Here is a 26,363-nt window from a genome sequence, read left to right on the forward strand (position 1 = left end):
TATCATAAACATTGATATTTTTCATTCACCAAAATGGAGTTTTCAGTAAACAAAACATATTGATAGCATATTGGTGACATTTTTGATGGGTTAAAAATCATTTTTTAAAGCTGTGAAAAAAATTGCAGATGAATGAAAAACATTTCAAACATTTTGAAATGAAAGCTTCAAAAATGCTATTTTTTTAAAATGAAAATAGGTTTTCATTTTTCAGCCAGCTTGTCTATCTGCATCTGCTTGTTTGAGACCCATTTGTGCTGGGGGCGGTGGGAGAGGCCTAACACCTTTCTATGAATTTCATAAATGAATCACTGAAGAAATCAGTTCTGTGTTGAAGGGACCCGTCTTATGATAGAAATTGCTGACTATGCTTTTGTGTGCTGAGCAGGTAAAAGTGTCCCAGCACAAATAAGTGGGAACAAGAAGGCTGGTACTAATCTAACTATCCTTATTCTTAAATAAGGGGATTTGTGGAGCATGGTGGGAAGCCCTGAGATGTTGTTTCTCTTTGAGCTAACCCCACCTTTCTCATTCTCTAGCCATACAGCATGAACACATTAGGATGCCTTAGTCTGGCCGGGTTAGATCTATTCAATATGTATTACTGTGTTATATTTCCAAATAAAATAAAATAAAAACCACCACAAAATGGGTGATTTAGCTTACTTGCTTAGGTATTGTAGGAAAACCAACATTTCAAACTTGTCTTTATAATGCTGACTAATCACATACTTGAATTTTCTAGTTTGAGCCATTAATAAAAGCTTATGAACTTCTAACTCGGATGATTGCAATCACGAAATGTCTTTTTTAAACACAAAAGTTGCTTGCTTTTGTAGTGCTAGAAGAGAAAACTTCCACTAATTCCCTCCACTGATAATTTTAATCTTTGCTTTGCTTGCTGCTGGATTCAAAGGGATGCTACATAGATATTTTCCGTTTGTAGAATTTTAATGAACAAATTGCATGTCTAGTTATTGTCTAGCTGAAGGAAGTCCTGGAAACTGAATTTAACAATGTAATCTCTGCCTCCATCCAGGTCCTCTGCTAAAGCCCAAGTGAAAGGCGACGGACCATTGCTGAGGGCAATGGAGCATTCTAATCAGGGAGTGAGTCACGATGCATATGCAACACCTAACCATGGTCATTATTGCAGCATATGGATCACTGCAACTGCTATGATTGGCCAAGATGCAATGGATCAGTGCAGTTCATAGACCAACACCCTTGCTTGCCCATGCACTCTTTCCCCCACCCCTCAAAATCCCCATTCTTCTGGGGTCTGCCACTATAAAGCTTAGTTCCCTGAAGGTTCCCCCATCAAGTGGAAATAGGATATGTCTGCTGAATTTTGAACTGGAATTAGCCATAAAGTACTGGATTCAAGCCACAAACACCTCCTGTGCTGTCGCATATACCTGCTAACATCCCCAATTAGATTGCAAGTGATTCAGTGAAGGAACTCTGGCTTCTGTTATACTTTGTAAAGCTCCATGTACCACAGACACACAGGAATTAGAGAAGGAAAAGATCAAGGAAAAAATAATGTATAGGGTAAACAGCGCCGCCGCCGCCGCTGCAATCTAGCATGGCTCCATTCTCTGACTGCAACTCTGTGTGATAGTCTGAGACGTCAATATTATGAAGGCATGTATGAAATGTTATACAGTGTATAAAATTAATTGGTTTGTGATTTTAAAGTACCATAGATTGGAACATACTGACACACTGTGCTGTGTCCTGTCGGATGTCTGACAACTTTAACCTTCCTGATGGGAACCGTAACCCTTTATGGTGAAGTGCCTAGCACACCCTTGAGTGTTGTAAAATTAAAGACAGAAGATGACTTTTCAGGAATATTTTCCTCATATTCAGCCTCAATTTTCCATTTTTCCTGTTTATATCCCCTTCCTCCTTGCTATACACCTTGCTCTGAATAGTCAATGCAAGTGTTGTCAATGACTTTAATGAGGCCAAGACTGCACCCCAAGTGTCTCAAATGGTGCAGGACTGGGACACTTATCAGGGCTGAGAGTTAAAAGTGAAAAACAACTTTTTGGATTTGGACACATTTTTAGTCTCTAGGGAATATTTGTCTGCAAATCCCAAACTAGCAAATACACCTCTACTCCGATATAACGCTGTCCTCAGGAGCCAAAAAAAAATAAATCTTACTGCGTTATAGGTGAAACCGCATTATATCAAACTTGCTTTGATCTGCGGGAGTGCGCAGCCCCGCCCCACCCTGGAGCACCGCTTTACCGGGTTATATCCGAATTCATGTTATATCAGGTTGCATTATATCGGGGTAGAGGTGTAGTGTCTAAATAATCTGTAGCTTTAGCTCAAGAGGCAGTAAGAGTGGAATAGGTGGGTTATTTCAAGGCAGGATTAAGGTGCATTGTTACAGTTGTACGGAGTTTATATTTCTTTACCTCTTCCCTGTGAAGCGAGCAGTGGGTGGGGTGGGGAGAGGCTTTTTGGGAGTAACATTCAAACTCGAAATATGAATATAATTTGAATGTGATGAACAGGCCCTTGCTTAGCATGCCTAGCCCTTTTCAGTTTGGAAAGCTTTTCAAGTGCAGAGATTATACTCTGCATGAAACTTCCAGTGCAGAGCCGGCATTTTATTATTTTGTTACTTCACATTGTCATGGTATATTACAACTGGACTCCAGATGTACCATACTACAAGGCAGTGCTTAAAAAATCCCTGGGGAAATGCACAGCTTCCCCAAGCTTTTAAAATCTAATAAGGAGGATTAGGATCATGATGTATTAATTTTATAATTTTGTCACTGATACATACACAGATAGGTTAGGCTTTTTGAATGTGATGATTCTTGATATTAAACCAGGATAAACAACTCATCACCCCCTCTCCACCCAGTAATTTAAATAAGAAATGAATCATTCGCAAAAGCATGTGCAGTATTACTTTAATAAATGAAACCCATAATCATCCTCTATTTCCCTTAATGTGATCAACTACCAGTGGTCTGTTTGCAGAATGGGGTGAGATTAAGGATGCTGGTGGAATTGAATGTTGATAGTGAAGAACTGAACGTGCTGGAAGATTTTAGACAGAATACCCAGAAGGAAAAAGACATACGAGAAGAGGAAGAAAACATGTCTGTCTATCTAAGGCAGTGATACTCAGTCCTCAGTGGTTCAGGAGCCAAATTAGCCATCAGCATTACCCAAAAGAGCCACAGTAGCATGAATTCATTGTTTCATTTAATATATTTCTCACAGCAAAATGACTGACCCAGTATTGTACACTTGGTTAATAACATAGTAAAAGCATCCTGATTGGTTAATAATTAAATCACAGTGTTTTAATATCATGTGCTGCAAAGAGCCACAGGAGACCCATTAAAGAACCACATGCAGCTCCCGAGCCTCAGTCTGAGTATCACTGGGCTAAGGCAAAGAAACATGTCCCTCTTTATACATGTATATCTCATGCATCGGAACCCATATTTAATGAGCACAAAACAGCAGACGAACACATTCTGTTAAGGAGCTCCATATGGGCTTAGACCTCTTAGCTAAGGAAGGATTTGAATTCCCATTTTACTTCTATGAAACTTTCCATGAAAAAGTCTATTGAGTTTTGCAGAAGTAGTCAAAAATGAAATGGGACCGATACTCACCAAGGCTAGGCCTTTGTAGGGCATGCTATTCTCCCAAGAGGGCTCTGCCTCCTAGACTGACTTCTTGACTGCTCTCCTTTCTTGACTCTTTCTCCCGGACCCTCTTCCACAGATGTATTCTCTGCTCTCTCATTTAATAGAATTTATCTCCTCCTGCCCCCTTCTCCTGCATAATCTCTGGAGCCAGATCCTCAGCTGGTGTAAATCAGCATAGATTCAGTGATGCCAATGGAGCAACGACAGTTCACACCAGTGAGGACCGGGTCCTTGGTTTCTCAATAACACTGCTCTTTGGGGCCAATTCAGAGCACTCACCACAGAGCCTAAAGATTTTTGCCTTAATTGGTCCTTAGAGCAATGAGAGTTATTCTGGTAAGATGGTTTAAGAGAACAGCATGACTGTTCTACATTTGTTACAATTTCATTGTTCTTAATTCTGACTGTTCACATGAATAGTGAGTTATAAAAAGAAAGAACATGTGGATTTCTGAACTATGAAAACGCTTAAATGCTGTCTCTGGGAAGTGCACCTGCGTGATTACATTACAAGTCTGGGAAACTATTTGAGAAACACGAGAAATTTGAAGGAAAGCAGGAAGGAATTAGGATTTTTTTTTTAAAAAAAGAAACAGTTACTAGCATAAAATGAAAGCAAAGTTGTCACAGCAAGTAACATTTTCAGAAGTGCCTGAGTCCCATCTTCCAAAGAGATTCGGGATAAGCTTGCTTGAAAATCAGTGGGACTTAGGCACTTTTGAAACTTTTTAATCTAATATGTAAATAATGGATCTGTTGGTGGGGGGAAGGTGTGGGAAGGACAGGTTAGCTCTACAGAGTGTTTACAGCACATAAAAAGCTTTGAGAGTGCTGAATGGTTTTCATACTTGTGCATGCAGCATCCAGGACATGGCTCAAAAATACCCACACTTATCACACAGGAGCAGAGGTGGGAGTAAGCCGGTCCGGTCCGGTATGCCGTGCTGGACTCAACCAACTTCCCCAGACCGGCGATTTAAAGGGCCTGCAGCTCCCAGCAGTGGTTGGAGCTCCAGGCCCTTTAAATTGCCACCAGAGCCCCTGGGTGGCTGAGGCGGCTCAGGCGGTGATTTAAAGGGGCCTGGGGGCTCTGGCAGTGGGGCTCGGGTGGTAATTTAAAGGGCCTGGGGCTCTGGCCTCTGTGGGGACCCCCAAGCCCTTTAAATTGCCACTGGAGCCCTGTTGCCAGAGCCCCAGAGTAGCAGCGGTGGCGGCCCAGGGATCCAGCAGTGATTTAAAGGGCCAGGGGCTCCGACCGCCGCTACCGCAGCAGAGCTCCGGGCCCTTTAAATCGCCATGGGAACCCCGGGTGCTCCCAGCTGTCACCTCTACCCCGGGGCTCAGGGCTCTGGCGGAGATTTAAAGGCCCAGGGCTTTGCTGAGGTAGTGGGGGCTGGAAGCCCCAGGTCCTTTAAACCCCTGCCAGAGCCCCGCCGCCTCTACTCCAGGGCTCCGGCAGCGGGACTCAGGTGGCAATTTAAAGGGCCCAGGGCAGTAGTGGTGGTCAGTGCCGCAGGCCCTTTAAATCGCTGCCTGAGCCCCACTGCAGGAGCCCTGGGGTGGCGGTAGCAGCTGTGGCGGTGATTTAAAGGGCCAGGGGCTCCTGGTCACTGCTACTGCAACAGAGCCCCGGGCCCTTTAAATCTCTGCCAGAGCCCTGAGCCCAGGGTAGTGGCAGCAGCTGGGAGCCCCTGGGGCTCCATCTGCAATTTAAAGGGCCCAGGGCTCCGTTGCGGTACTGGCAGCTGGAGCCCCAGGCCCTTTAAATCACCTCCTAGTCTCGGGGCTCCCAGCTGCCTCTGCAGCTGGTTGCTCCAGGGGTGATTTAAAGGGCCTGGGGCTCCCAGCTGCCGCTACTGCAGACGGAGCCCTGGGCCCTTTAAATCTTGATGTAAAGGGCCTGGGGATTTTAAGGCCCCATCATTTCCAGTTGAGGCCACGCCCTCGGCTCAGGACTCTGGCGTACTGGTAAGTCCTTTAAGTTACTTTCACCCCTGCACAGGAGAGATGATTTCAGCCCCAAGTCAGGCACATGCACATTCAGCAAGAGATAAACCTATTAACAATTATCTCTTCATAGGTAAAATAAGGAGTTAGCTAGCTTTAAGGATAATACTTGAGCCCTGCTGACTTTTAGAGAAAGCTTTCAGCCACCCACCAAACCTATACCCAGAAATTCCCCCATCCTCATTTACATTCTGCATGTTCTCAGTCAAGAAGATAAATATGGTCTATGAGTCCAAGTTCCTCCTGGCTCCAGGTGCCTATTTAACGAAGGACCTGCACTAACTCTAATCTAAGCCCTTTATGACAAGCTTCAGATGACCACCACCAGCCAGGTTAGTCCACCAAAAGAGATGGCAGAAATAGTTTGGGATGCTCCCACCAAGACACACACTCAAATGGTTGCTATGTTTCCCATAGGACTTCAATGACTTGGTAATCTCTGCTATATCACAGCAGAACCAGTTGATCCCCAATGACTGTATTTCATTTACCACTACAGGTGGGATTTCTATACTGTAAATTTCACTGTCTGGCCATTGTCTACAGCCAAGCAACTCAAACAAACAAAAACAACCTATCAGGCATATATAGAGAGTAACAAAATGAATACGTGAAATATTAAGTATTTCCTCTCTTCCCTACTCCCCACTTGTTCCTTTGAATATATCAAGGCAACTTATTACAATAAAAAAGTTACTGCTTTTCTGATGAATACTGGTGATACATCCTAGAAACGTGGATAAATGTGAGGAAGTGCTACTAATATGACCCAGACCTGCCATTTCCCAAAGTCAACCACACCATCAGGATGGCTACAGGCTTCCTAAATAATACAAGAGCTTGGAAACAGCTCAGCCTGTACCATGAGATTACTATTGATGTCAGTTTTGACAAAGATGGCAGCTCAACTGCCTTAGAAGATCCGTTATGAGGGATTCAAATAGATTTGGATTCCCTTGTGTGGTTTAGAAGCAAGTGTAGAGAAAGCTACATCGGAGAGCACAGAACAGATTTATTTAAACTCTGTTCTGGTCCCACTGAAGCGAGAGGCAAAACTCGCAGTGACTTCACTTGGAGAAGATGGGGCTTAGAACCAGCATGATTCATTCTGAGCAGTATTGACTTTTCCTATGCATATATTGATAGTGAGGACTGTAAGGAGAGGAAAGAAAAGTATGTGGTACAATCTAAGCCAGGGGCATAGGTGCTGATTCCATGGGTGCTCTGGGGCTGGAGCACCCAAGGAGAAAAATTGGTGGGTGCTCTGCATCCACCGGCAGCTCCCCACACCACCCCTTGCCCCAGCTCACCTCTGCCTCTGCTCCACCTCCTCGAGTGCACCGCCAAGTCCTGTTTCTCCGCCCTTCCGCCCAGCGCTTGTGCCGTGAAACAGCTGTTTCACGCAGCAAGCAGTGGGAGGGAAGGGGAGGAAGAGGAGGAATGCAGCGCACTCAGGGTGGGGATTTGGGGAAGGGTCTAATAGGGGCAGGGAGGGGGCAGAGTTGGGGTAGGGCTGAGCACCCACCAGTGCCAAGGAAAGTTGGTGCCTGTGGCCAGGGATTCTCAAACTTCATTGCACCGCGACCCCTTTCTAACAACAAAAATTACTACATGACCCCAGGAGTGGGGATCGAAACCTCAACCTGCCCGAGTCCCACTGCCGGGGGGTGGGAGGGGGAAAATCCAAAGGCCAAGCCCCACTGTTCAAAGTGGGGGGGGGGCAAAGCTGAAGACCCAGGGCTTCAGCCCCAGGTGCAGGGACCTGTAACCTGAGCCCCGCCACGCAGGCTTCAGCCCTTGAGCTTCAGCCGCTGGCAGTGGGGCTTGTGCTTTGGCTTCAGCCCTGCAAATCTAACGCCAGCTCTGGTGACTCCATTAAAATGGGGTTGTGACCCTCTTTGGGGTCCTGACCCACAATTTGAGAACCACTGATCTAAGTGCTTCAGGACATTAACCCAGTGAGCCAGCTCATCTCCAGAAAGCAGGTCTCACTTGCCTGGGTTTGGAGTTCATTATACATTTAGGCCTGGGATTCTTTCCACTGACTTCATTAGACTTTGGTTCACGCCCTTAGTTGTTGTTTTGAGTGAACCTGAGATGCTTTTGCATGACTGACTCATGAGCTCAGCAGTTTCAATCGAGTTACTTTGCGTTTCTGGGTTTGAGCAAATCATCACTCAAATGAATTCAAACTCCGCACAAAATGTGTCCTGGGAATGCTAGTTGTGGATCAAAACCAAGGGAAAGGTTTTCATGAGCACTGAAGAACTGAAACCCTTTAGGATTGCACAGAGCAGCACTTTTCAGGAGAGATGGGGGATTAGCCCCATAGTCCTGACCAGATTTCAATTTGCATAAGTACATTTTTCTGCAGTTCAATGGATATAATATTCACTTCCTGTCTTGACGTATTGTATGAAGTTGCTAAGAGCTATGGAAACAGTTGCTGTATTGGGGGAATCATTTCAGTGGGAGCGGAAGTGAATTCTAATTTATGATATACAGGTCTTGAGCCTATGGCCCTTATGTACACCAATGAACACTTGCAGGCTTGAACCAAGAGTTTCTACAGCACCCTGAGATCCTTCAGGGTAACATTTTATTGAAGTCTTCAAACAGTTTACACTTACAGGGTCTGATTCTGCAGCCTTTATTCAGGCCAGCAGTGCCATTGACATAAGGTGAGCTCATGCATGTGAATAAGAGCGGGGGGGAGGGGGGGAGAAATCAGGCCCCATGGACAGTATCCTCCCAGCTGAATGTTGCAAGCTAGTAAAATTTAAATATCACTAACACAACATTTAAATGTTCTGATGAAAGCATCTGTGTATCAAATATTTATATATTTTGACTCCATTACTACAACAAAGCATTTCAAGATTTGCATTAGCAAAAGCTACACTGCTGAAGGTTGCTTAGCAGAAAGAGCATATTCCGTGCAACTGCAGCATGTGTAAAAAAAAGATAAGATTGGCTATTGTATGTTTAAAGAAATCCACAAGTCAAATATATACCTGGTCTAACTCAATTGATTTCAGTAGGTTTCACCAGGATGCGCTTGGCCCATTGTGTTTATGGAAGACACTATACTAGTTGCTGAAATATTAAAAGATCTATAGGAAATAATCTGGAAGAGATTAAGATAGAGAATAAAAATGGTCTAGTATAGTGTTTCCCAAATTTGGGGTGCCGCTTGTGTAGGGAAAGCCCCTGGTGGGCTGGGCCGGTTTGTTTACCTGCCGCATCTGCAGGTTCGGCTGATTGCAGCTCCCACTGGCTACGGTTCGCTGCTCCAAGCCAATGGGGGCTGCTGGAAGTGGCGCAGGCTGAGGGACGTACTGGCCGCCGCTTCCAGCAGCTCCCATTGGCCTGGAGCAGCGAACCGCGGCCAGTGGGAGCCGCGATCGGCTGGACCTGCAGACGCAGCAGGTAAACAAACTGGCCCGGCCCACCAGGGGCTTTCCCTACACAAGCAGCATCCCAAGTTTGGGAAACACTGGTTATTCAGCATGGTGGGATTTTCAGAGGTTAACCCTTCCATTTGGCTTCTGTGCACAGAAGGAAAGGTTTGATTTTGCTGCTGCTGGATTCATCTGAAAGTTTTAGTTGATGTAATAAAGTTGCCAAGGAAATAAAGCATATCATATTTTTATTGAGGAAAGGTGCGTCAGAAAAATCAATGTTTTATTTTCATCGTTGTTTATCATGCCCTGTGCAGCAGAGTAGGGAACAAAGGATGGGTTCCCATGCACAAGGGACCTATGCACCGGCACAATTTGAAGGCTGAATTGAGTGGCACCAGGATAAAGTTTTTAATGCCTTTGGACCTTACAGTGCCCTCCTATGACATTCTAAATTCCCCCACCAAAAACATCATTGATTTAGGATAAACGTTGCTCAAGTGTTTTTATTTCCTCAAACCAACTGATCATAAAGTAAGGAGGTCATAAGTTAAGATAGCATTCACAGCCAGCCCAAAGCACTAGCCCTCCGCCATCACAACACGCCCCCCCCCCCTTATATCCTATTCAACACATTCACTATCAGCGATCAGTTCTACAATACTATCACCTTCACACCAAAGAACTTGGGGGGAGGGGCACAGACAAAGGGGGAAATATCAGAATGCACAACCTTAACTCCAACTTTCCCACATAATTTGTCATCCAATGATTAGTAATCTCCAAATTACAACCTTAGCATTATCATATACCACACACCATCTGGAAATCAAAGGCAGAGTTGAGGTGATCAACATTGTCTATGTATTTACTGACTTTCAAAAACTTCAGATCACCTGTATAGCACAAACTGCTAAGCAAAGCCACTTAGAGATATTACTGACATGTATCTATATACACACCATTTTGTATACAGATTCCTGGTGAAAGACACTAACAGATTGCAGGTCAGGTTGTCCACTGCAGTGAGATTTAGACTGAGATTTTCAGGCCACCGAGGGGATTTGAATGCTCAAGTACCATTAAATGGGAATAAGTTGTCCAAATCCCTTAGGCAGTGTTTGGAGAAAAACAATCACAGCTTTAAAGTTTTAAGCAGAGCAGATATAGTGTTTTCATGACTGCCCAGTTTCCTTAACCTGGCTCCTTGGCCAGCTCAATTCCTGAGATACTCAGCCAGTTTTCTTCCTGCTTTAGGTCTTAGGCAACATCTTCTTCCCCTATTCACTACTCCCTCCCCACACACAATTTTCTTCTTTTACACTATAAACACTGACCCTGGGGTTTTCAAGAGCACCCAAGGAATTTAGGAGACCAGCTCCCATTGAATTTCAAGGGGATTTAGGTGCCTTAGCTCCATTGAAACTACCAGCTGTACATTTTATACATCTATATTTTTATGCATTTATTTATATATACACAAGGGAAAATTACATACTTTCTAATTCTGCTTCTCTGAATAGTTCATCTCGCAGGCATCTCCCTCCTGGATCTTAGTTCTTTACTAAGAAACTGTCAGAACGCCTTGGGTGAAATCCTGGCTGCATTCAAATCAATAGGAGTTTTGTCACTGACTTTGGTAGGGCCAAGAGGCCACTCATATCTACTTCTGACTGTTTCTCACCAGATACGGATTTATCCCAAAATTCTCCAATTAGCTTTTGTGGCCTGATTCTCTTGTCACATATATCAATTTTATACCAGTTTAACTCCATTGACTTCTATGGTGCCACTCCTGATATACTGATTTTTTTTTTTATAAACTCAGAAGTCAGTGTTGCATGCTAATTGCATTGCAGTGCAATCAAACAACGCTAATTGTATAAGTGATGAATAATCCTTTTTAGCAAAGGACTGGTCAAATGTTAACACTTAAAGCCCAATCCAGACAGACACAAAATATCCTCAATTCCTATCCCCCGAAAAAGGCAATCAGCACTTTGCAGTCAAGCCCCTGCTTTGCAAATATAGGACTGGCTTCCTCAGCATTTAGTGTAAAAACAGGAGAGAGATTTATGAGAAGTGATTATTTCAAGCAATTGTGCAGTATTTCCATGATCATGCTTGAATCTGATTTGTGAAGGAAGTTGTGTGTTAAAGCAAAGAACTTCTACCCTAATTCATTTTGGGTTAATGGGTAGAAAGAGCTGGTACAGTTTGAAAAGTGCAATACATGTCATTCAGAAAAGTCTCAAACCTCAGGGGGAAGCATTGGGCTGCATATAGTTAGCCTTGATTTATAAGAGCTGAAAAAACACTTGCACAAAACAGTAATTTGTTAGTCATGTGCAAAATCTGTGAGAACTATTTTAAAAGAGGCACAAAACAACATTTAAGGGCATTACAGTGGAACATATTATTGCCTCCGAAGTGAGGTATTTTTGCAGCAGACATAGAGGTAGGCTTGGATGACCATCTTGGTGAACAACAAACAGGAGCTAAATATTCAGAAAAACGATTGAAGTGATTTCTGAATATTTTCACTCTGGCACAATCTTGCAGAAATACAGTATTGAGAGAATGAATGACTCTTCTACAAACTCAAAGACAGCATTCCCCCTCTAGGACACAAGCACCAGTGCAAACAACTCAAATGGTGTTGGCTGTGGCTCCAGACTGTGAATAATCCAGATTTGGGGGGCGGGGGGCAGATGGGCAGATTTGATTTGGATCACAATATAAAGATAGGGGTAGTAATTCAGAATCTAGATTCAGGTTGCATTTTCCAAAGACACCTAGAAGGTAGATTTGGGGTTTGGTATAGACCCCATTTTAGTTAAAAATTGGGAAAGGGAAACCACAAAATAAAAGACCCATGTCACTCAAAGTTAAGCATGAGAAATGATCCTAAATTCATATTATGTGTTTAGGTTGAGGTGGGGGAAAAGACAGAAACATATCCACCCCCCCACACACACTTTATATATATATATATATATATATATATATATATATATATATAAATAAGTGTGTGTGTGTCTTCTTGTCTGCAAAGATTACCTTTGGAGTTGCTACAATTGTATTCCGGTGCACATCATGCTAAAGGGCAGAGATTTAGAAATCTCCTGTGCTAATGTACAGTCAGGCTGAGCACAATTCAATCCTGTGAGGTGCTAAGAATCTTAACTCCTGCTAAAGTCAACTACAGTTGGCCCCGTATCATGTTTCACTTTGCTTTTCACAGCTTTTTCTTTTTAATTAATTGTAGCCCAGTTCTAATGCCCAGATGGCCTCCCTCCATATGTTCTGCCAGCATAGTTACAGTTATTAGGGGTACTCAAACTACCTGGTTGAACAGAAGGGAGGGCACTGTCTGGGATCTGAGAATCAAGCTAGGGCTTTTTTCCTTCTTGTCCTTCACCACCATTAATAATGGTTCTGCAGACCCTCAGTTACACCTGTGCAGCCCCTGATTTTCAAATCAAAAGCCAAGTGACACCTGTATAACCATTGCCATCAACAGACTTGCACAGCTGTAGCCAACTGGAAACAATTCTGCTGCTGCTGTCCATTCACAAATAGAATCCAGGCCCTTCTCTCCCTGAGCTGTTACTGCCATGCAGGGCTAATAGGAGTAAAAAGCAATCACCGAAGTGAACAAATATGACTGAATACATGCAGGAAATAAAGCTGCGTAAGAAAGTACTTTTATGCTGTTATTTTTCCAAAACCACACTTTAAATATTATTGGGTGGATTATTTTTATTGTTGAGCAGCTGGTTTAGAGATCAAAGGAAATCTGGTACAAAGAATGTTAATTGGATATAATGTTACATTAGCATCTATTAATAGCTGGAATGGAGAAAAAGAAACAATATTGTATCACCTTCATGTCCAAAAAGATGCACAAGATTTAGCTGAACAATTCCCATTAAAGCCAATGGGGGTTAAAGCCAATGGGAGCTGTCTGATTAAGTCACAGCCAGTTGTTGGAAAATGTGGTATTTTCCATTTCAACCCAGATGTGAATTTTTTTGCCAGGAGGTGTAGTGAAAATGCTGAGACCTATTTTAACAATCTAGGTACTTACACAGCTCCAATCACCACAGCATCCAGCACAGGGCCACTATAATAAAAAAGGATTATGTATAATTCCTATAGTATAAAACTCACCACTATGCAGAATGACTCCATCTGGGGTTTAAGACAGTTCTGTTTCATGCATAGAAGGTTCTGTAAGTATATACCAGTCTACAAGTGACACTGGAGAAGAATTTCCAGTGCTAATGGTATGAAGTGTACTCCAGTATCCCTCTCTTTACCTTGCAAAGTTACTTTAGATCTATAATGCAGGACTATGTAATTACTTGTTTTTTTCTTGGAATGTGGATTTAGAAGAAAGGAAACCAATGCAATAACCGCCTGAAGGAAGTCTGAGTGCCCTAGGGGAAAGCAGTAATTTTCACAGGTGAAGTTCAGCTGGACTAGAGGGTGAACATACAGATAGGTGTGAATCAAAACTTCAGTTTGAACCTCAAAACCCTCTCTCCTGTGAGGCCTTGATTGATACAAGTAGTGCCACTGACAAAAACAGGACTAGCCCACATGAATAAAGGTTTGCAGGTAAGAGTCCAAATTATATACCATAAAAGCAGCAATTAGTTACAAAAGCGGAATTTTTGTCTGCTTGTGTTTATAGTCGGAGAAAAAGATAATCAAATGCGGACAACAAACTAAACATACGGAACCAAGGCTTTTCACCAGAGCTCTGAACAAGAAGAGCTATTAATCTTTCTGTCTTTGCAGTCACATGGTGTAAGCATGCTGAGGTATCATAGCACATTACCTCCTCCTCGCCAGAACTAACATGGCCCTCAGAAGGAGCTAGACTTCTTTACATTTATGCCTGAAGTTCCATTTGTGTTCTAATATGTATTGTTTGCAACTGTAATTTATCTTTGATCAGTCCGGACTAGTCACTGCCCTAGCCCTGTGCATCAGAGACAGAAATATTGACACAAACACAAAACTATTGATCTAGAAAGGCCTTGACCCTACAATGAGCCAGAGCACTGAAGTCAGTGAGGTTGCATGGAAGGGTTGACCCTTGTGCCTGCAGAGAATTCCAGTGACTTCAGTGGGACTCCCTGCACATTTAGGAGTATGCCCATGCAGTGCTCATTATAGGACCAAGGCCATAGAGTGAGATTCTCTGCTTTACCTTGGAAGACAGGAGGGCTAGGATGGCTTTAAGACACCTTGTGCCCTCCTGATCGTGGGCTGCTCTAGGGGTTGGAAAGGCCCCCAGTATAACTAGATCAGCTCTGGGGGCCTATCTAAGCTTCTCCAGGGCTGTCCCGAGGTCTGCAGCTCTGCCTGGACTCCCCTCAGCATTGTATGCTTCAGTCCACACCTGACCTGCCTCCTATACTGAGGTTTGTGAAGACACCCTCAGAAGGCAGCCTTATTGCCATCCATCACAGTGCCTGTCACAAGGGAAGCATCCCCCACTTGGATATGGGGCTTTTAGGGACACTATGCCTTACAAAACAGCCAGAGCAGTACAGAGTGGCCAGAGCAGGATCTTGCTTTTGAGTCTTTGGAACGCTCCCTTTTTCAAGATATTTCTCTCTGTGCTCAGATCAATTCAACCACCTTTTGCTGAGGATGAGGAAGCTGAAGTGTGCTGAGAAGGAGGCTAATTACACTTGATACCACTTCCAATATCATGAGATTATGAAACAAATGGAACTAAGGTTTTTTGTTTTTTTTTAAACCTATGAAACAAAATCAGCTGTTGAAAGTTAGGTTAGATTGGATTGCATTCCAGAAGTTAGATAACATGAGGGAGCTCCACAGCTGCTCTCCTGGGTTAATATTCTTGTACACATTTAAGACACACAGCTCAGACAGTATAATCCAAAAGTCATCACAAAAAGAGGATAATTCCAACTTCCAACCTTTTATTTCTAAAAGATAACCCACAAGGAATTTAGTCAAGCTGTGCTAATCACTTTCATTATCACTGCTACAAGCAGAAGAATTCACAAAAAGTTAGCTCTTTGGAGTGCAATTCAGTAGAGTGGTGCCATCTGCTTTTTATACATAGTTTTAGGTTGCCTATCTGTACAATATTGTGTGTACCCCCTGCCTCTTTGGGGGTATTTTCCTTGCTTTATTTCACTTCATTTAAGGTCTGATCAGGAGATAATGGTCATTTGCCACAAAGACCAGGGAGGCTGTTCCAGGAATATTCTTTATGGAAAAACCCCATAGAATTTAGTAGGGATGAAACCTGTAGGGTTCTGTAGAATTTTAATAAGGTTCCACTGAAATTATCCTAAAAGCCTAGAGAAAGATCCTTTCCACTGAGTTTTTTTTAAGCCATCCTACACAGTTTTATAGCAGTGATACAGCTCTATTGCACTTTATAGGAAAACACTCAATAGAAAGGTTATTGTTTTCTATTAGGCTTTATAGGACTTCTCCCAGAAGGGAAAAGGCATCATGGAAGATTAAATACTTTTTAATATTGGTTTAATAATCTCTTCTGCTCTTGTTATTGGCTTTTGGTGCCCATACACTCCATGCACAAGAATTCAAAAAATGAATCACTAACATCTAGTGATACACTGTGGTAACCCTCAGCGGTGGGAGAGAGTATTCCGTACAGCAATTGTTCTCTGTACAGTCACTGGCCTCACACTTGGCATTCTTATTCCAAACCTATTTTGCATTTACACTAAGACCCTTTTACATGGGCTATAAATATTTACACCCACTTTAGGGTGTAACTAGCAGTGTCCTGGCTGTGTAAAGGGGACTTAGGGTAAATGAGAATCTGGTGCTCAGTTGCAATTACTCAGGCTTCCATTGGATGCCCTGAATTCAGTGCATGTTTTACTTGAGTAGGGACTGAACAAGGATTTCAGAATTTGGCCCTTTGTTACTCTGGAGTTAGCAATTAAGACTTCCTTTTGCAACATTAACTCCTTTAATATTGGTGCTATTAGGCACTGCCTAGCTTCAGTGAAAAAGTGATGTGTGCGCATGAAGCAGAGACCCACACGTTGCTTGGAATGTCATGAACCTGGAATACCAGTATGTCTTGCTTCCGCAGAAGACAGCCATCCCACATGTTTCATAAACATGAAACTTGCAACACCCAAGTCTGACTGAACCACTGAGTTTTCAATGCTTTAACAAAATCATTGTAGATGAAGCCCATTCACGGATCCTCCTGAGATCATTCCACAATACCCAGCCACGCTATGGGGTCGGAGCATCAGGACTCCCAGAATGCACCAGTATAACAGCTTCATGAAGTGCGGTGTGTGCATGCACCAGAACAATTCTGCCAGCAACAGGATAGCTGTGGGAACAAGCTAAACGACTGCAAGGACAAACAATGCAACAAACCATTTAACACAATCCTTGATTCTGCAATGGTTTCCCCCCTTAAATTGGTAAGTCTGTAAGGACACCTCTGCGAGTTATCTGAGAGCACAGTACCAACGGAAGGGTTTCATGACCTCAAGAGCCCAGCACCACTTTTATACTCCTTGCTTTGCAAATTTGAATACGTGAAAACCCTGACAGATGCCATTTAGAATCCTTGTGTATTTGGAGTTAGCAGTTGTGAAACTCTTGTCAGGGGAAAGCACTCCATGATTTGCTGTGCCATAGGGACTTGTAATATCAAAGAAACATTACATTCTGTACTCGAGAATGATACTCTAAAGGACAATACCCGCAGGTGATTAGCCTGCCTTCCAACAGTAAGCACCCAACAACACATTTAGAGTAGGATTTAAAGTATTTCTTCCACTAAAGTATGGGGAGTTAAGACTTCTGGAAAAGGTTTTCCCATGCCACTGGGAATCCAGATTCTCTTACATTAACCATTAATGCAAAATACATTGGTACTTAGCAGCAGGAATTCTTGGCTCAGCAGCTCTGCAGGGTTTAGACACTTCAGACCAGATCCTCAGCAGGTGTAAATCAGTGTAGCTCCACTGGAGTCAATTAAGCTATGCTGAGTCACACCAAATGGAGATCCAGCCCTTTGTCCAAAGCTTCCCAGGCTCAAGTCATCCTGGAGGAGCCAAGTCTGAAATATGCAAACTTTCTACAAGGTCTGATGTTAAACATACCATTGTTATTTTTAGACCAGACTTTGGGCCGGATCCTGTCTGGTGCACATCATTCTGCCATCAGTGGAGCTAGGCTAGGCTCTAAACTGAACAGGTTCATGTGATTAAACTGTGTTTCCAACTCATCTACAGCTATTTGTACTCTGCTGTGTTTTCGGTGTCCAGGAGATTCAAAGGTAGCTGTTTTTATTGGATTTACTGTTGGGAATCACTGCTGTTTCCTTTTTAGGACTTTCCCTGTTAAATGAAACCAAACCAACTTGTTATTGCTCATGACAGATGGACCTAGAAATGAGGAAGTCATTGTGATGTGGTTTGTTGCCATATTTTGGAGCATGTTTTCACTCACTGAACTGTTTACTCACAAGAGGATTATTTGGACTTAAGGTTTAAGTTCAAGTGCTTCTTAGCAGTTGGGATTCAGATTTGTTGACTTTCACTATGAAAGACAACCTCACCTCCATACACATGTGTAATCATAGAATATCAGAGGGAGAAAAGACCTCAGGAGATCATCTAGTCCAAACCCCTGCTCAAAACAGGACCAATCCCCAGACCCCTAAATGGCCTCCTCAAGGATTGAACCCACAACCCTGGGTTTAGTAGGCCAATGCTCAAACCACTGAGCTATCCCTCCCCTGACACAGCACCAGGGGCAAGATCCACAGCTGGTGGAAATTAGTGACATAACTGAACCTTTGGCCCACTGTATATACAGGAAGGGCTCATCCCTCCAAGTGGTAGAGCCCCCTCACCCACCCCCCCGAACCACATACAGAGCTCTGACCTTTTTGCATATGCTCCGTCTGTCATGGTCTGTGATTTGGCACTGGATTTAAAAAAAAATTGCAGCAGTATTGTCAGATTATTTTTTTTTTTTGACAAATGGATCTAATTTCAGATTTGTTTATCAAGCTCTGTTTTTCCAAAGTTTTCACTCACAGTTGTTACATTGCTCAGGCTTTGTTAGAAACATCTCTTCGTGAGATATTTTTGGCACAGCTACAAGATGTCAGCAGATACACACACCACCAATATCCTTCTCCCACCATGGGTGGGGAAAAAAAAGTGTAATTTGCTCACTTAATCTTTTATTTTTCCTGTGGCCACTTAGATGACATTTCTGTAACCTTTGATAATGACTTTGTAGTCATTCATGAAGCGTCTACTTCCCTGGAAGCCAGGAGGGAAATCCAAAGACAATATTAAACCCACACATTTAAGACAAATCCAACCTAATCTTCTCTAGTCTCAAATGGGTATCTTTTTAACACACTTCATCCTCCTTAAGGTCTGGCTTCCATGTTTCTTCCTTTTGCCCTCCATCCACTTATCCATCCTTTCAGATTTGTTACCGCTTCCTTTCTTCTTCCTGTTGTCAAAAGGGCAATGTAACATTTATAGCTTCTGAATGGGTTAGTTTAATAATGAAAACTTTAGTTGCATAGTTAATTTCTTTAGAAGTCATTGCTACCACTAAGCAACATTTTGCTGATGCTGAGCTGCCAGACCTAGATATCCGTGCTGGATGACTTCATTTCAGTTTTGAGTCTGAGGTGTTATCAGAGCTAAACAATCTCAGAGAATCAAGATTCCCTATGGAGAGGCACTTTGAAAGTAGAGTACTAGATTGCCACGTAGAGTGACCAAGCCAGGCCTAGCGTGATCTGTCTCTATGGCAGTTTAAGAAGTTTAAGATGGCACAAGTAGGTGCCCTGTGTACGAGACGTACATTGTCTGTAGTTATGAGACCCTGTTCCAAATCCTGGCCACGCAGAATCAAAGCAGCAACATTTTTGCTGAAGTCTCAAGCTGCAATCTTCAAGTGAGAGAGCTAGCAAGGGGCTACAGACGGGTTACAGAAGGTGCAGAAATCCACGAGGAGATTTTTAAATAGTTGCCCGGCTCACTAGATTCATCTCTATAAAGAGCTGAGTTGGGAGAAAGTGGTGGTGCTGCCAAGCCCTACCACACTAACGGCAGATTAACAGGTCAGAGCCCAAGCTCTATTCTGTGGTGTGTGAACATCCCCTACCCCGGAGCAGCCCCTGGAAGCCTCTGAGACCAATGACAAGCTCTATGGCTTCTCTCCTGTTTTCACCTTGCTCCCTGGGAGTAGTAACTTACTGCTGGTATAGCCCAGCAACAAGCTACCACCTTCACCTCCCCCACTTTTTGGGCCAGTTACATCAGCCACTGAGTAAAGGGGATTGACCCCAACCCTGCCAATTCCTGCCCACCTGTTGCTCACCTGCTCCAGGAAGCGAGTAACCCTGCAGGCCTGGAATCAAGTTCTGGATGTCCAGTGTAAGGGCAGTTCATATTCCCTTGCAGGAAGGGCATGCTTTTTGGTCTAAAAATCTCAAACAGAAGCAAGCTTTGCAGTAATGAATGTACTTCTTCCAGGGGTCTCTGCCCTGACATGATTGTAGAGCTTTCATCAATAACTGATTAAACGTATTTCTTGAGAAACCAATGAATAATCAAGTTTCACTAGGTTCAGAAGTGAAATTCCATGTTTTTGAACCCAACTGCTGTTTGTTTGTTTGTTTTAAAAAGCAGCTTTTTGCAAAAGGAGGCCTGCTTGCTCCCAGGATATCTGGCAGACAAAAGGAAAGGGCAGTTGGAGCCAAATTCTCTCTCTAGGGACATAATGTAACTCCCTTTGGTGAAAGCTGTGCTGCTTACTGGAGATTTGAACCATTTGGGACCGCCTGCCGGCTTACCACACCTCTATTGTGACATCTTCCGATAACACGGAGCATAATATGCATCTTCCACTTGGTTATCTCATCAGCACTGCCACAGCATAAAAGAGGCCGTGGGAAGAGCTGTGGGAGGCAAGCAATGCATTCTCTTTCAATTTATCTGAAAAGGAGGAGCAGGAAGAGGGATGATGAGATGGCCTGCAGTGCCTTGTGGAAGAGAACCACAGTTATCTGTGTTTGGAACATGTATGGTACTGCCAGGATCCCTAATATATCCTCCCCAATATTCCAGTGATGCAAAAATAAGTCACATTAACACATGTAAGCTGTACATAAAGTGAGAATGATACATGGTGCCCTTGATAAATGAAGTGAATTCTTCATCATGAATCTCCCTCTGATCAACTGGAATATGGGAAGCCTCAGACTTTCACAGCGGTGACTGGGCAAATGATTTTGGGAGTTCACAAAACTCACTTTGATTTGTGATCATTTATTTCCCTCCCCCTGTTAATTTAACTTTAAGGATTATTTTCAAGGATTATTCAATTTCAAGGAAAAGCAGAAGCCCTTGATTTTCTAGGAGAAGAGAATCCTGTGCAATGTCCTCAGGATAGAAAAACACCCCAGAAGTTTAAGATGGCACAAGTAGGTGCCCTGTATACGAGACGTACATTGCCTGTAGGACACCCATGACAAGCTCTATAGTTGAGTCTGTTTCAGATCTACTCCCCTCCCCACCCTGACTCACTCAGATGAGATTCTTTTCTTCACAGCTGCCCAACAGATCATTTTAGCCAGGATTTGATGGGCACAGGTGGCAGTACCTGCTACATCCTTAGTTCCTGTTAGCGCTACACAGCTCTTAACAATAGTCATTTGACAATTTGTTTGCTGGAGTAAGAGACAACAACAAGGGCCCACTGTCCTGAGGGTATCACTGTTTTCCTGAGATTGGCTGCCAATAAGTCATTGGCACTGATGGATATTTATAGACCGAGCCCAAACAACTGTGTGAGCATGGGTTATAGACTTGCCATGGCTTGTTATCTTATTGCAAATAAATAGCTTGAGGCATATCTGCTTTGATAGCCTGGAAGAAGTTTAGCACATCAGATAGGGATGCCAACTTTGGGGATTTTGTCACTGTCAGGTTATTGTTATAATTGGAGATATACCCATCTCCTAGAACCTTGAAGGTCACTGAGTCCAGTCCAGTCCCCTGCCTTCACTAGCAGGACCAAGTACTGATTTTTGCACTAGATCCCTAAGTGGGCCTCTCAAGGATTAAACTCCTAACTCTGGGTTTAGCAGGCCAGTGCTCAAACCACTGAGCTATCTCTCCCCTGATGGACATACTGGCTGCTGCTGCCAGGAGCTCCCATTGGCCTGGAGCAGCAAACCACAGCCACTGGGAACCATGATCGGCTGGACCTGCAGATGCAGCAGGTAAACAAACCGGCCCAGCCTGCCAGGGGCTTTCCCTACACAAGTGGCATCCCAAGTTTGGGAAACACTGCCTTATAGATATCATGACTATTTATGTCCAACCAGATTTCAATCTAGCCTTTATGCCTGATGCTCAAACATGGCCTTTGCTTGCCTACATGCAAACACATCTGTTAGTATGGCACAATGCCTGCTCCCATTTTAGCAACACGCCAGTTTCATTGGGGAAAAGTACCTCGTTACACTTAATGACCCTCAGTGATGGAAAGTGCCCAAATGGACAGAAACAACCTTTGGGCTTTGCAGCCTGGAGTTTTGCTTCCTCTACACAACCAGTATAAGGGATCCAGAAATAGAGAGAAGTTCAGTCAGCTTTTTTTAATAAATAAGGTTCCGCTCCTGCTGATCACATCTGCTGTTTCAAATCAGGAGAGACGAAGTACCAGAGCCTTGAAAAGGACACTGAACAGAACAGGAACCAAATGTGTTTCCTCAGCTCATGCGAATTAGCAGGTAGGCTACTATATGCTTTACCAGCTGCAGCTTCTGGGTGGCTAAATGTCAGCCCCAGGCATAACATGTCAAAGTAGTATAGCCTGGAGGTAGCAAGAGAATGGATCACCGTACATAGGTCCTCTTCTGACAGTCCCTTATCCCTCTGCCCATGGGAAAATATACCTTTGACAGAGAGGTGGGTGAACTATTCACAGTGCACTATTTGTTAATATAGCTCTTACCTCTGTTTATGAATTGTCCATAAACCTATAATCTATTTCCATGGATTGCATGGTGTTCAAGTTTGTGCAAAGGGTGTTTTATGTAAACATATTGCAGCCACTGGGTTGCTTGTGAACTGGTTGCTGCAAATACTGCTTTCCAGGTTCTGTATTCACATGTTAAATGTTTGAACAGTGATTGAGCACATGGCATGTTTCTGACCAGGCATCTAAGGATATGTCTACACTATGTTTTAAGATCCATGGTTGCAAGCCTCATAGTCTGGGTCTACAGACACTGGCTTACTAAGTTGTGTATCTGTTCGGGCTCAGAGCCCAGGCTACAACACCTACACTGCTGTTTTGAGACTAAGACTTGCAGCCCTGGGTTTTAAAAATGCAGTGTAGACATACCCTAAGATGCTGGGTTGAGTACCAATGGCTGTGAATCTGAAATGGACTTTGTGCAAATATGCTCTTAGACTTTTCCCCAAGACTCTAGCCAGGGGCAGTAGCATGCTATTCTGTGGTCTCAGGAGCAGCCTGGGAAGCAGATTGCAACTCAGTCACAATCTGTCTCCTGGCTTCCTCCCCTATTCAGGGAGAAATGTTCTCTACACAAACCCTAACCTGGCCCAGCTTATGTTTGTCAGCATGTTGGTGCAGCAGGGAAGGGATCGGAGCCAAAGGGCCATCCACCTGCCACCCAGTTCCAAAAAACAGGGATAGAAACTGCTCTGTGGAGTCTGCTTCCCTCAATGAGGGTAGCTGGCGATTGGGAGAAGCAGGGCACCATACGCCTCCCTGAATGAGCAGCCCACATCTGGGCCCTCTGTAGCTAGGATAGTTGCAAAGAGGGAACACTAAAGGAGCATAAACACTGTGCAAATTTACTTAAATTCAAGCAACTTCTTGTAAGTGCTCTGACCACAGCTGCTGCCTGGGCATCCAGGGACAGAGGTGAGTGCAGCATGACCCCAAGACTACATCATCCTGACAAACAGTGGACAGATGCCCTGCATGGAGGGTGAGGTCAGGTTTTTATTTTCCATTACTTCAAAATGCTCCCCTCTGTTATCCAACTCTTAGCTATTTAGCCTGGCTTGATTCTGAGCCAGCTGCTCTCCGTTCAGGTCCTCATTTCACCCAGCCACAAGCACATGCAGAAAACGGCACAGTCCACAGTGCCAAGGCAAAGAGCTGAATGTCAGTGGCACTGATAGTTTGTAGCCTCTTCCATACTTTTCTGAAACTTGACAAAACACTCATGCAATCCCTCTCCTCGATTGCTGTTGGTCATTAGACATAGTGTCCTCCTGCATATAGCCAGCGAGCTGGGTCTTTTGAAACAGAGGAAGTTCTCAGCTTGTTGCAGCTTACTCCTCAGCCCACCACACCGTTATTTGTTATGTTACAATTTATTATTTGTATTACCATAACACCCTGATGCCTTAGTGATGACCAGCACCCCACCCAGGAGAGTGCTGCACAGAACAAAGACAGTTCTTGCCCCAAATCCAAGTATTAAACAAGAGACAGATAGTGTATAAAGGGGTGGACTTTCTGTGATGAGAAATTAAAGTGCAGCCTCCATGTACCAATAACTACCTTGGAGGGGGGAGAGAGAGACACCACCCAGGTCTTGCTTGAACTAGTGCATTACCACATTTCTTGCTAATGTACGCATTCCACACGGGCAAACCTGCGCCCCCCCTTTGACTTCAATGGAAAGGAAAAAAAAAAGCCAGTAGCATCAGGCCTCTGGCATGTGAAGCAGCATTTTTGACTTAATGTTCCCTTGGCACAGTGGGTTGGATTTGCTCTTTTTGGTGTGCAGATTGTATGTGGTTCCATTTACAGTGCCACCCTGGCTTCAGTAGCAAACCACAAAAGAATGATTAGCATTGTGGCACAGTGTGTAACGAGATAAAAGTCCAGCATCCCTCCCTGCAAAGAACGACTGCTGGGATCATTGACATTGTACTTTCTAAAAGTAAATGCTGCTGGTTGTGTTTGGGCTGCAGCATATTTAGCTGTGCACCTGACTCAATAACACTGCAGAGCTCTCAGTGAATGGTTTGGGGAAGCTCCATTAGGGATAAATTTCACTATTTGAATTGTGCTGTTAAATCACAAGGAGTTCCAATGTAGGAGGACACATTTCTTTGCTGTCAAACGTCTGTCTAAACACTCATGTAAAACAGACATTACACCAGAAGTCTTACGTCATTTCCCAGTCTCCTGGAATTGAACAGAGAGCAACATACAAGCCACGCCCAGCTACAGTGTAAGGCTAATGCTACGGCATGCCTGCCACTTCAACTCAAAATTACTCAAGTTATAAATATTGGCTGCTTTGAGAGTGGGCGGTGCCCTTTCCTGTAGGATACAAAATCTCCCCTGTAGCATGTCCATTGCTGCAGCCCTTGATGGGATGTAGTATACTCCTTGCTGAGCACTCAGCCAGCTCTGCTGGCCATTGTGCAGAGGGGTGGGGCAAGGGCTCTGACTTCTCTCTTCTGGCAGTCTTCCACTCCTGAATGAGCTAGGAGGGAGCATTCCCTGTGCTTGGAAGAATATCAGTACAGAGAATTTACCTGCCTGCTGTCTAGGGGATACTTCTGGTTGGGGGGCTTCTTGACCATCCCTAGAGGAGGTTGGTTCAATCTAACCCTAAATCAGTCTTCCAAAATCTACTTTACAACTGTAGTGAATTGCACAACGTCACTCAAAACAGTCAGCATCTGCACATATAAAACCACTTGGCACTTCCAGTAAACATATGGCAGTTTCAGTAAAAGTATCAACAACCCATACATAGCGTTACTGGAATTACAGTGAACTACAGAATTTTAAAAAAAATTAATAAGCCAGTGAAAACAGGAGAAAAGTCAGATATGTAGGCAATGATTTTTAATGCTTTTACAATGCATCTTCCTGGTAAAGGTTACCGCTACTTTTCTTCTGAGGCATTTCATAGTTATTGTGCTTTTTACTACATGTAGTTTGAACAAGCATTGCGCACATCATCTTCAGCTTCTCTCCTTTCCAACTGCTGCAGCTGCCTCTCCTTTAGACTACCTTCTCTGTACAATCAGCCCTGGGCAGATGGTCAGATTCCTCAATTGCTTCTGCTTTGTGTTGGCTTTATATTTCCATTACAAAAGCAGTTTCAAAATTCCAAATGCTTTCAGAACTCAGCCAGGGCACCTAATGGTTTGTGATTTTTAATGTGTTTGGGATCCTGTAACACACAGGTGACCATTTTACCTTGGATCATTTGCCTAAGTAGAGTCCAGAAATGAAATGTGTGGTAAATTACCCCTTTCCTGTTCCTTTTGTAACTCAGTGCTTCATATCACCTCCCAGGAAAAGGGATGTTAGTCTTTAGTGAGAAAATGGTGGGGTTAGAGGCTCCGGGACAAATCCTGGCCCTACTGAAACAGAGGATTGAAATCAACTGGAGTCTTTCCATTGAATTTCATCAGGCTTCAAATCAGGCCCATAATTCGTAGCAGGTAAAATCCAGGCTCTGTTGAAGTCAATGGGAGTTTTGCCATTGACTGCAGGGAGGCCAAGATTTCACCTATGATGTGCAATTCTGTCGCACAGTATTAATTCTGAGTCTGATCCTACAAAACTTTACTCAGCCAAGTAGTTCTTACTCACATGAGTAATGCATTCATTTCTGTGGAACTACTCATGAATAAGGCTGACTTGGGGAAAGTAAAGGTTTGCTACATTGGGCTCTGTCATGGGATAGAATTCTTAGACAACAACACTATTCATTATCTCTTATCCTTAAATATTCATAGAATATATTGCAATGGAGCCAGAGAAAGTGTCAGTGAATCTAAGTAAATCAACCCACTATAGATGGAACTGACAGCAAATCATTATTAAAAAGATCCTTCCTAGACTGGATGACAGTGAAGTGTCTTCAGATTTATGAACTTCCAACTCCCAAATGATTGCCCATCCCCCTACACTTCCCAAAGCCTTCACAGCTACTGTAAACATTGTATTAAACTGAGAACAGGATTTTTCAAGATTTACATGAAACCAAGAAACTAGAGCGCACTCAAAAATCCTAAAATACAAAAAAACCCCAATAATCTGATCTTTATTAGAGACACAAAACAATTTATGTTCCTTCATGACTTGCTCCCAGGTAAATACTGGTGCCTTTTCAACTTTCTACTCATCAACTCAATTGGCCGTATCTACGGAGGCA

At 43.5% G+C, this 26,363-nt stretch overlaps 1 long non-coding RNA gene across 1 annotated transcript in view; it reads right to left on the reverse strand.

Annotated features, from left to right (window-relative positions):
- LOC120372862 overlaps positions 1–10,676 on the reverse strand; it is a 37,236-nt gene extending 26,560 nt beyond the window's left edge. The window contains exon 1 of the long non-coding RNA XR_005585223.1: positions 10,602–10,676. This is a non-coding gene — a long non-coding RNA (uncharacterized LOC120372862). The remainder of the gene's footprint in view (positions 1–10,601) is intronic.
- Positions 10,677–26,363: the final 15,687 nt, after the last annotated feature.

The sequence above is a fragment of the Mauremys reevesii genome, linkage group 10 (assembly GCF_016161935.1).
Source record: "Mauremys reevesii isolate NIE-2019 linkage group 10, ASM1616193v1, whole genome shotgun sequence".
In the NCBI taxonomy this organism is placed as follows: domain Eukaryota; kingdom Metazoa; phylum Chordata; order Testudines; family Geoemydidae; genus Mauremys; species Mauremys reevesii.